The sequence below is a fragment of the Pristiophorus japonicus genome, chromosome 15 (genome assembly GCF_044704955.1).
Source record: "Pristiophorus japonicus isolate sPriJap1 chromosome 15, sPriJap1.hap1, whole genome shotgun sequence".
NCBI classification, from domain to species: domain Eukaryota; kingdom Metazoa; phylum Chordata; class Chondrichthyes; family Pristiophoridae; genus Pristiophorus; species Pristiophorus japonicus.
This window is the reverse complement of record NC_091991.1, coordinates 145,066,652-145,078,737: the sequence shown is the minus strand read 5'-3', so window position 1 is coordinate 145,078,737 and position 12,086 is coordinate 145,066,652.

The following is a 12,086-nucleotide window of genomic DNA, read 5'->3' as shown; positions in this document are numbered from 1 at the left end:
TCCCTTATTGGTTAAAAATCTATCTATCCGTGACTTGAATACATTCAATGAGCTAGCCTCAACTGCTTCCTTGGGCAGAGAATTCCACAGATTCACAACCCTCTGGGAGAAGAAATTCCTTCTCAACTCGGTTTTAAATTGGCTCCCCCGTATTTTGAGGCTGTGCCCCCTAGTTCTAGTCTCCCCCACCAGTGGAAACAACCTCTCTGCCTCTATCTTGTCTATCCCTTTCATTATTTTAAATGTTTCTATAAGATCACCCCTCATCCTTCTGAACTCCAACAAGTAAAGACCCAGTCTACTCAATCTATCATCATAAGGTAACCCCCTCATCTCCGGAATCAGCCTAGTGAATCATCTCTGTACCCCCTCCAAAGCTAGTATATCCTTCCTTAAGTAACTAACCCAATACTTAGTTTTTTTTTACTGCAGTCAGAAAGAAGATGTCTAAAGATTCAACAGGCTTCACGTGATCGTCGGTTTGGCTACCAGGCATTTGAAGACTCAGCAAGGCAGGGGTTCCTGTGCCAGGCATGGAATCCCCGTCATGCGAGCGATATTGGGCTTACCGCCCCCGACAGGAACAGCAGCGTGAAATCTCGTGCTGCAGATCCTGTCGGGGTGGGACCAGGGCACAAAGGGACGCGAAATTGGACACGTAGCGCTGGCGGGAAGACAGGGCTCTCCTCTTCCATTAAAGGGGAGGGCCAAGCTGCATCGCTAGACCACCAGGGAGCTGGGTGCCATGGCAGCAGCCCGAGAGATAAGCTTGAGTGCTGAGCTGCAAGATCGCGGCACGGACCCCGTGTTCTGCAATCAACTGGTAAGTCTGCCATTTAAAATTTTTTTACTGCTGCACCTCCCCTTTAATTTTCACCCTGAAAATGGCCTGCAGCCCAGTATGTGCCCCCCGAAGTTGTTGTGGGCAGCGCCTGTGGCAGCTTCATGGGGTGCTACTGAATTTTCGCTCCGGGGCGAAAATGGGTTGCTGCTCATCATCGGGTCATCATCACTGGTTAGCGCCGCCGCTAAACTGCCGTGGAATTTCGCCCCATGGAGGTGCTAATGGGAGGCACAAAAGACCCGAATTTTTCCCTCTAAAAATCATTCCAAATTAGGCCATCTTTAGCTCTTAAAGCTGAACTGCCTTCTGCAAGTACAATAATGGTAAAAGTGCTTCAGCACTAGCATAAATGGCTCAGCAAGCCAGGGAAAGGCCACCAACGGTCTTGCATGCAGCAATCCAGCTTTGTGCCAGGGGTCAACACTAGAAGAGAGGTCCTTTACCCACAGGGAGCCAGGAGGCCCACCAGAAAGAGCAATGTGGGACCAGATCACCGAGGCAGTCACTGCCAGTAATGTCGATCCCAGGACCTGACTTCAGTGTCCAAAGAAGTTTCACGACCTCAGACCAGTGGTCAATGTCAGTGAATGCATCTTCAAAAGCCATCTCCTACCAACTGCACTACTAGCCTCACAATACTGTTCAATGCACAACCCCCCCGCCCCCCCCCCCCCCATCACTCACCTACCAACATTCGCTACCAAACACGAGGCACATCTCCCATTCCTAGCTTCACTCACTCCCTTGGAGGAGATGATGCTGGCCATTCTTGGCAGGGGAATGGCTGAGCCCTTGGCCTGTGGCGGGGTTGAAAGAGTATAAGATGCCGGTATCCTCCTCCTGCTCACATCCCATTTCCCCCTCATCCCACAATATCTTCTGATGTACAAGCTGCGCATGGTGTAAGCATGCAGCTCTTGCTTTCCCTCCCTCCCCTCACCATAATGCTACCCTTATGTTTTCCTCATTTCAGACACCCAGGAAATCCAGCCTGCCCAACCTCTGGTTGACTAAGAAGAGAGAGAGGTGAGTGAAGAAGAAGAAGAAACACTGTCATTTGATTTCACACTCCCGGCCACAAGCTCCTTGAGGTCGTCCTGCAAGGCCATCCGCAGTCTCCCTCACTGAAAGTCAGCAGCCTTCCGCCAGCCATGCGGCAGCCACGGGGTAGCACGAAGGATAGGCGAAGGCACACACAAGTCAATCACTAAGGGAATGTACAAGGGTGATTGGTTGATTTTTTGATGTAATATTGGTGAACATATGGATAAAATTGAATTGGAAAGCTTGCTTCGTAGTGACGTTTATTTCAGCATTGTGGCCAAGAGGATGCTGCGATGGTCAGTAACAGAGGGAAGGCAAGGTGTGGGACAAATATTGGGGTTGTGGTTTCTGGAACCACAGGCAGACCTTTCCATCCCGGATATCCTGGCTAAAAATGGGTTACATCCTTCCTTCTGCTTCTTCCTGTTCTGCTTATTCCTCCTCCTTCTGCGAGCAGCTTGGCCCTTTTGCTGCCTCTGCTTCATCTCCATGTGATGTTGCAGCCGAAGGGGGACTGCAACTAGAGCTCCCAGGACTGTGAGCAAGTGGTCTTCTCAGAGGCTTTTCTTTAATATCCAAAGCCTTGCAAGCATCCAGCAGCATTCCTTGCACGTTTTTAACGACGTTTTAAATGTAATACACCAAGCCACTACTTCAATAAGATATTTTAAAAAGTCCAAAAGCTGCAATTGAAGCTTACCTGAAAGATGTGTATGTCATTTTAAGAAGTGCTGACAGTGTCTTTGTACAACTGCTGCATGTGTGTTCTTCTGTACATGATTAGGGAGGGCATTCTGGCGTGCGGCAAAATCCAAAATTGCAGTCGTGCATCAAATCAGGCGTTGCACGCCGATTGACATCACGATCTGCACATTTACATTGGAGAGGTGAGCGCAGGCAATGGCAGCGCTGCCTACCTCTCCAAAATGGTGGCTCTCCGTCTCCCGCACCGGAAGTGGGTGGAAGCGAAGCAGCCGCCATTTTTTCAAGAAAACTGGCCTTAATGGCTAGCGCGACTACAGTGAATTTCACGACCAGTATGACTGTGTGTTTTCTGTTAAGGCGGATTCAGTCTATTAACCCCACTCTAACACGCAATGTAGGAGGTGTGAAAGTTATAAATAATTCCTACACATCCAACTTATTTTTAATAAGATTTCCAAATGTCATTGTGACAAAAAAATGAACCATTTCTTGCCTTTAAGGTGCTTTTGCTATTGGATTCTTTACTGTAATGTAAATTCCCACCAGCTTGTACACAGCAACTGGTAATAACTGAACCTAACCCAACGTGTGATTGGTGGCCAACAATAATTTCCTTGAGAAGGGTTTCCAGGTTGGATTCTGTTGAGTTGTGGCATCTTCCTCTCTGCCTGTGTGCCACGCAGCGATGCCTGGTTTGGTCACAAGTGCCAACTGCTCCTGTAGTAGGCATTCTTGAAGAGTGGCACAAAAAGATGTGTGGACCGTGCAGTCAAGCTAGCTGACAGCCCAGTGAACGAGGTTCCTCAGGCAGCAGCTATAAATCTTTGACCAGAACCAGCCTTTATAAAGGATGCACTCTAATTTCCATGCAACCCAGCAGATTGTACTCATTTTACAGGCCAATCGCTATTCCAATGACTATGCAAATTGACCGCCCCAGGAAACTCTCGCATAAGTACCTCTTCAGACCATCGGTGGACATAAGCATCATCCTATATATAAACTCACGGCAGGACATTTTTTCCCTACCCATATGTAATTTGAAAAGAATGGCTAGGTATCTAATTAAGGGAAAACATTTTGTTTGAGAATGGATTATGTTTCAGTCCACATTCAAAGGATTTGAAATGATACTGTTGTAACTGAGCTTACCATACTCAATCTGTAGCCAGCAGAGAGATGGTGTTAGTTTGACTCCTTGGCAGTGGTCCACCTTGTAAAAATGTGAACATTCATTTTCAAGGTTCAATATGACTTGCAAGATAGATCGGGGAAGTATTCTTATTACCTCGATATATTGTGAACGAATGCAAAGATGGTATATTATGATAAATACACTGTTTTTCACTGAACACTATTCATTTATATCTTCTATGTCAAATAAATCTTCTGTTGGTTTATAGCCCAAGTCTTGGAGTGATAGATTATACAATTAGTTCTTATCAAAGAGAATAGTATTATGTGGCAGTCTGTGGTGCAGTTCAGTAAGTCAGCATACAGTGAGAAGTGTTCACTGTTTGATCCCTATTGTCTCACTATTGCCCACCTGAGGTCCATTTATGGAACTGGTCGGTGATGCTGAACCCCGAGGAGAATATCGAGCAGTGTCGGAGGTGCGTGGAGAGGCGTGAGTTCCGGGGTCGGCGAGAGGCCTATAAAGGCCCAACGCGGCGGCAGTCGGGAGCAGGGTCGAGGAGGTGCATGGAGAGGCGTGGCCGGTGCAGCTACAGGGAGAAGGCAAAAAAGAAGCAGAAAGAAAAAGAAAGGTGACATCACAGCCAAGGAGGTAAGTGATTGGCTGGTGATTGGTGAGTAGTTTTTTTTTCTCTTCTATAACAGTGAGTAAACTTTAGCATTGTTGTTGCTTATCTAAGGGTTAAGTCATGGCAGGACAGCTCGGTTACGTGTTATGCTCCTCCATGTGGGAACTCAGGGATGACACCAGTGTTCCTGATGACTACGTGTGCGAGAAGTGTATCCGCCTCCAGCTCTTGACAGACCGCGTTGTGGAGTTGGAGCTGAGGGTTGATTCACTCTGGAGCATCCACGATGCTGAGAATGACGTGAGTAGCACGTGTAGCGAGTTGGTCGTACCGCAGGTAAAGGGTCCACAGCCAGATAGGGAATGGAAGACCAGCAGGAAGAGCAGTGCAAGGAAGGTAGTGCAGGGGTCCCCTGCGGTCATCCCCCTGCAAAACAGATACACTGCTTTGGGTACTGTTGGGGGGGATGACTCATCAGGGGAGGGCAGCAGCAGCCAAGTTCATGGCACCATGGCTGGCTCTGTTGCACAGGAAGGCAGGAAAAAGAGTGGGAGAGCGATAGTGATGGGGGATTCAATTGTAAGGGGAATAGATAGGCGTTTCTGCGGCCGCAACCGAGACTCCAGGATGGTATGTTGCCTCCCTGGTGCAAGGGTCAAGGATGTCTCGGAGCGGGTGCAGGACATTCTAAAAAGGCAGGGAGAACAGCCAGTTGTCGTGGTGCACTTTGGTACCAACGACATAGATAAAAAAAGGGATGAGGTCCTACAAAACGAATTTAAGGAGCTAGGAGCTAAATTAAAAAGTAGGACCTCAAAAATAGTAATCTTGGGATTGCTACGAGTGCCACATGCTAGTCAGAGTAGGAATCGCAGGTTAGCGCAGATGAATACGTGGCTTGAGCAGTGGTGCAGCAGAGAGGGATTCAAATTCCTGGGGCATTGGAACCGGTTCTGGGGGAGGTGGGACCAGTACAAACCGGACGGTCTGCACCTGGGCAGGACCGGAACCAATGTCCTTGGGGGAGTGTTTGCTAGTGCTGTTGGGGAGGAGTTAAACTAATATGGCAGGGGGATGGGAACCAATGCAGGGAGACAGAGGGAAACAAAAAGGAGACAAAAGCAAAAGACAGAAAGGAGATGAGGAAAAGTGGAGGGCAGAGAAACCCAAGGCAAAGAACAAAAAGGGCCACTGTACAGCAAAATTCTAAAAGGACAAAGAGTGTTAAAAAAACAAGCCTGAAGGCTTTGTGTCTTAATGCAAGGAGCATCCGTAATAAGGTGGATGAATTAACTGTGCAAATAGATGCTAACAAATATGATGTGATTGGGATTACAGAGACGTGGCTCCAGGATGATCAGGGCTGGGAACTCAACATCCAGGGGTATTCAACATTCAGGAAGGATAGAATAAAAGGAAAAGGAGGTGGGGTAGCATTGCTGGTTAAGGAGGAGATTAATGCAACAGTTAGGAAGGACATTAGCTTGGATGATGTGGAATCTATATGGGTAGAGCTGCAGAACACCAAAGGGCAAAAAACATTAGTGGGCGTTGTGTACAGACCTCCAAACAGTAATAGTGATGTTGGGGAGGGCATCAAACAGGAAATTAGGCGTGTATGCAATAAAGGTGCAGCAGTTATAATGGGTGACTTTAATATGCACATAGATTGAGTTAACCAAACTGGAAGCAATATGGTGGAGGAGGATTCCCTGGAGTGCATAAGGGATGGTTTTCTAGACCAATATGTCGAGGAACCAACTAGGCGGGAGGCCATCTTAGACTGGGTGTTGTGTAATGAGAGAGGATTAATTAGCAATCTCGTTGTGCGAGGCCCCTTGGGGAAGAGTGACCGTAATATGGTGGAATTCTGCATTAGGATGGAGAATGAAACAGTTAATTCAGAGATCATGGTCCAGAACTTAAAGAAGGCGAACTTTGAAGGTATGAGGCATGAATTGGCTAGGATAGATTGGCGAATGATACTTAAGGGATTGACTGTGGATGGGCAATGGCAGACATTTAGAGACCGCATGGATGAACTGCAACAATTGTACATTCCTGTCTGGCGTAAAAATAAAAAAGGGAAGGAGGCTCAACCGTGGCTATCAAGGGAAATCAGGGATAGTATTAAAGCCAAGGAAGTGGCATACAAATTGGCCAGAAATAGCAGCGAACCCGGGGACTGGGAGAAATTTAGAACTCAGCAGAGGAGGACAAAGGGTTTGATTAGGGCAGGGAAAATGGAGTATGAGAAGAAGCTTGCAGGGAACATTAAGACGGATTGCAAAAGTTTCTATAGATATGTAAAGAGAAAAAGGTTCGTAAAGACAAACGTAGGTCCCCTGCAGTCAGAATCAGGGGAAGTCATAACGGGGAACAAAGAAATGGCGGACCAATTGAACAAGTACTTTGGTTCGGTATTCACTAAGGAGGACACAAACAACCTACCGGATATAAAAGGGGTCAGAGGGTCTAGTAAGCAGGAGGAACTGAGGGAAATCCTTATTAGTTGGGAAATTGTGTTGGGGAAATTGATGGGATTGAAGGCCGATAAATCCCCAGGGCCTGATGGACTGCATCCCAGAGTACTTAAGGAGGTGGCCTTGGAAATAGCGGATGCATTGACAGTCATTTTCCAACATTCCATTGACTCTGGATCAGTTCCTATCGAGTGGAGGGTAGCCAATGTAACCCTACTTTTTAAAAAAGGAGGGAGAGAGTAAACAGGGAATTATAGACCGGTCAGCCTGACATCGGTAGTGGGTAAAATGATGGAATCAATTATTAAGGATGTTATAGCAGCGCATTTGGAAAGAGGTGACATGATAGGTCCAAGTCAGCATGGATTTGTGAAAGGGAAATCATGCTTGACAAATCTTCTGGAATTTTTTGAGGATGTTTCCAGTAGAGTGGACAAGGGAGAACCAGTTGATGTGGTATATTTGGACTTTCAGAAGGCTTTCGACAAGGTCCCACACAAGAGATTAATGTGCAAAGTTAAAGCACATGGGATTGGGGGTAGTGTGCTGACATGGATTGAGAACTGGTTGTCAGACAGGAAACAAAGAGTAGGAGTAAATGGGGACTTTTCAGAATGGCAGGCAGTGACTAGTGGGGTACCGCAAGGTACTGTGCTGGGGCCCCAACTGTTTACACTGTACATTAATGATTTAGACGAGGGGATTGAATGTAGTATCTCCAAATTTGCGGATGACACTAAGTTGGGTGGCAGTATGAGCTGCGAGGAGGATGCTATGAGGCTGCAGAACGACTTGGATAGGTTAGGTGAGTGGGCAAATGCATGGCAGATGAAGTATAATGTGGATAAATGTGAGGTTATCCACTTTGGTGGTAAAAACAGAGAGACAGACTATTATCTGAATGGTGACCGATTAGGAAAAGGGGAGGTGCAAAGAGACCTGGGTGTCATGGTACATCAGTCATTGAAGGTTGGCATGCAGGTGCAGCAGGCGGTTAAGAAAGCAAATGGCATGTTGGCCTTCATAGCGAGGGGATTTGAGTACAGGGTCAGGGAGGTGTTGCTACAGTTGTACAGGGCCTTGGTGAGGCTGCACCTGGAGTATTGTGTACAGTTTTGGTCTCCAAACCTGAGGAAGGACATTCTTGCTATTGAGGGAGTGCAGTGAAGGTTCACCAGACTGATTCCCGGGATGGCGGGACTGATCTATCAAGAAAGACTGGATCAACTGGGCTTGTATTCACTGGAGTTCAGAAGAATGAGAGGGGACCTCATAGAAACGTTTAAAATTCTGATGGGTTTAGACAGGTTAGATGCAGGAAGAATGTTCCCAATGTTGGGGAAGTCCAGAACCAGGGGTCACAGTCTAAGGATAAGGGGTAAGCCACTTAGGACCGAGATGAGGAGAAACTTCTTCACCCAGAGAGTGGTGAACCTGTGAAATTCTCTACCACAGAAAGTTGTTGAGGCCAATTCACTAAATATATTCAAAAAGGAGTTAGATGAAGTCCTTACTACTAGGGGGATCAAGGGGTATGGCCAGAAAGCAGGAATGGGGTACTGAAGTTACATGTTCAGCCATGAACTCATTGAATGGCGGTGCAGGCTAGAAGGGCCGAATGGCCTACTCCTGCACCTATTTTCTATGTTTCTATGTTTCTATGTTCTGTAAAACCCAAAAAGCATAATGGTTATATAAAAATAGCTCCATCAGAAACCGAAAAGAGAACAGACAGATATATGCTTTAAGTGCAGATCTTTTGTCATGTCAGTTGCAGAACAAAATCACCAACTATTCCCCCTGAAATACATTGAAACATGCCTTAAAGACCTTCTATAAGAAAGCTTCCTACCTAGGAAACCGAAGTCACCATCACTCATTTTGTTAATTTCCCTCCATGATACCAATTCCCAGCTGGAAGGGTAGCACTCTGACCCAATGAGAATATCTGCACTAGCTGGATGAGTACTGCTCTGAGATTATAAAGTATTGGCTGCACGGCCATTATCAAAACAGTTCTCCACCTTCAACCGAGTCTGCACCAGCTAACTGACAGTGAGTTCTAAAGTCATGTTGCTCAGGCGTGATTTTATATTATTTTGACTGTTGGCATTTCAACTTTGGATTCAAGAGGTATTTTTTCAAAACACTCTTCCTCTTCCCCAGTGGGACGGATTTCTGGTGGATGTTGCAATTCAATTCACTTTTCCCAGCCCATATTTTCTCACTTGTCTTATGATGAGAATAAGCACAGTCCCTTCAAGCTCCTGACTCTGACCCCCTGTGTTCCATCTTCCATCTTGTTCCCCACAAGGCCCCAGCGGTATCCTGCTCCAGTTCTCCTCTCAGTGCCATCAGCTCCCACCTCTTTCTGTTCCATCCCCCTGCCGGGCACCCACAAGTTCCAGCTCAATTTACACAATGTTATGTGACAGCAGCTGTATATGCTCAGAAATCATCGAAAGCAACCCGAGGGAACGAGCAAAGTGTTACTTTGTATTACTCAATGGATGAGGATTAGTGCGTGTATCTCAAATGCATCAAGAAATGTAAGCATTTTTCAAGGGATTAACTTTCATATCTGGTGACCTAGAAAGTGGGCTCTGACCCTTGAAATCTCATGGGGGGAGAGAGCTAAGCTGTATGACCTTCTCGTTAGAGAATAGGAATCAATCTTCCCTACTCTATCTGGATGGGATGGATCTGTTTTCTCTGGTGATGGTGCCAGACTGGTCTCTTAGCAAGTCTTTACTTGCAAAAAATTCATCATCATTTAATTCATCCAGAAGTTCCTTGAAATGATTACAGATGCAAGTAAAGACAGGAGCAGCTCAAGAACCATTCATTTGAAGCCTCAGTAAAAATATATCTAAATACTTTTATAAAGGGGAACTCGGGTTAACCAACATTTACAGAGTCCAGTAGCTCTTGTTGGTTGCCTCTTGGTACTGTGGCCGTAATATTCGGCACCTTAGTACCGGTAGTTATGGCCAGTTTTTAAAATGGACGCAACTGCTGCCAATGAATCGGAAACTGCGTAGAAGCATTCTGCACATGCACACTTCTGGCTTGTTAATTTTTTTTTTACAAATGCTGGGGAGGGAGCAGGCTCTAGAAAAAAAGCAGGAGAGAACATAAGAACATAAGAAGTAGGAGCAGGAGTAGGCTTTTTGGCCCCTCAAGCTGCTCTGCCATTCAATAAGATCATGGCTGATCTGATCTTGGCCTCAACTCCACTTTCCTGCCTGTTCCCATGACCCTTGATTCCCCTGTAGTTCAAAAATTTGTCTATCTCCACCTTGAATATATTCAATGACTCAGTCTCCACAGCGCTCTGCGGTAGAGAATTCCAATTGATTCACAATCCTCTCAGAGAAGAAATGAGCGACCCCCTTATTCTGAAACTATGCCCCCTCGTTCTAGATTCCCTCACGAGGGGAAACACCCTCTCAGCATCTACCCTGTTAAGCCCCCTCAGAATCTTACATATTTCAATAAGATCACCACTCATTTTTCTAAACTCCAATGAGTATAGGCCCAACCTGCTCAATCTTTCATCATAAGACAACCCCTTCATCTCCGCAATCAATCGAGTGAACCTTCTCTGAACTGCCTCCAATGGACGTATATTCCTCCTTAAATAAGGAGATCCAAACTGTACACACTACTCTAGGTGTGTTCTCACCAATGCCCTGTACAGTTGTAGCAAGACTTCCCTACTTTTATACTCCAACCCCCCTTGTTAACTTTTTGTATTTCATGTACGAGGACACCCCGATCCCTCTGTACTGGAGCATTCTGTATTCTCTCTCCATCTTAATAATATTTTGTTTTTCTATTCTTCTTACCAAAGTGGATAACCTCACATTTCCCCACATTATACTCCATCTGCGAATGTTTTGCCCACTCACATAACCTATCTATATCTCTTTGCAGACTGTGGGTGTCCTCTTCATAACTTGCTTTCCCACCTTATCTTTGTATTGTCAGCAAATGTGGCTACAGTACACTCGGTACCTTCATCCAAGTCATTAAAATTATCTGTGTTTGGGTTTCCAAATCAAAACTACTGAGAAATCTAAGCAAGTTGTTTCCATTTCAGCTGCGTAGGTCCTAAGCTCTGGAATTCCCTTCTTAAATCTCTCTGCCTCTCTACCTCTTTCCTCCTTTAAGACACTCCTTAAAACCTGCCTCTTTGACCATCTGCCCAAATGTCTCCTTATGTGGCTCAGTGTTTGATAACGCTCCTGTGAAGCACCTTGGAACATTTTACTATGCTAAAGGCATGTTGTTGTTGTTGCTTCTTATATTCAGTCCACACTCTCTTTTCATAGGGATATAAATAAGACCAGAAAATCCATACGTGGCTTGGAATGACTCAAGGCTTAGTGGCCTGCAAATCTCCATGGGGCTATTGCTGTAGATTAACTGGCTAAAAATATGTAGCATACTACCACAGAATACTTGTAAATGTTCCACTGTTGTCCACCTATTAAGGCATTGGATTGTAGGGTTAGCTACAGCTAAAAAGGGAAGAATTATGGGCCCTTGGAAGATCTAATCCTCTATACCCCATCAATGAACTAGGCTGCTTGGTCAATAACCAACAATATCCTGAAGTACTGTGAAACTACCTGGCACAGAAAGTCCACCGCATAGGATCAAGTCAGTTCTAATCTCCGTCGCTGAGTGTGTCATCTTGGGGCTAACGTAATCCCATGGAAATTATACTTCCATCCCTCCAAAGGAAGATAGTCATTAGACAACTGACAAATGCTTGCTTGAGCCCTGACTAGATGGGCAGCAGCTATCAGGAGCTCCTCTCGATTGGTGTGGTGAGCATCACAACTGATCAACATGAGTGCATTGCCACCATCCTCTTGATCACAGCATGGACAAACACCATATCCAAGCAAACTGTGGTAATTAATGGTGGTGAATGTCTGGCATTTCCGATTTGTGCCTATCTACTGGATGAATATTTTATTATTTTTCTCTAGCTATTTACAAAGGCATTACTTTGCATTAGTTTTGCTTATGGCTTTGACTGGATCATTGGTCTGGTCTGGCGTGGTGCAAACATCTGCATAAAATACATTACTAATGACTGCCTGTGGGAATATGCATCAAAACACCTATTGGCATAGTGGGGGGATGGACCTGTGTTCCCTGGAAGTGCACAGAGGCTGGAAAACTTCCTTTTGGAATTAGAAGCAGCCTTGCAAATATCCAGAATGCAGAGGCATT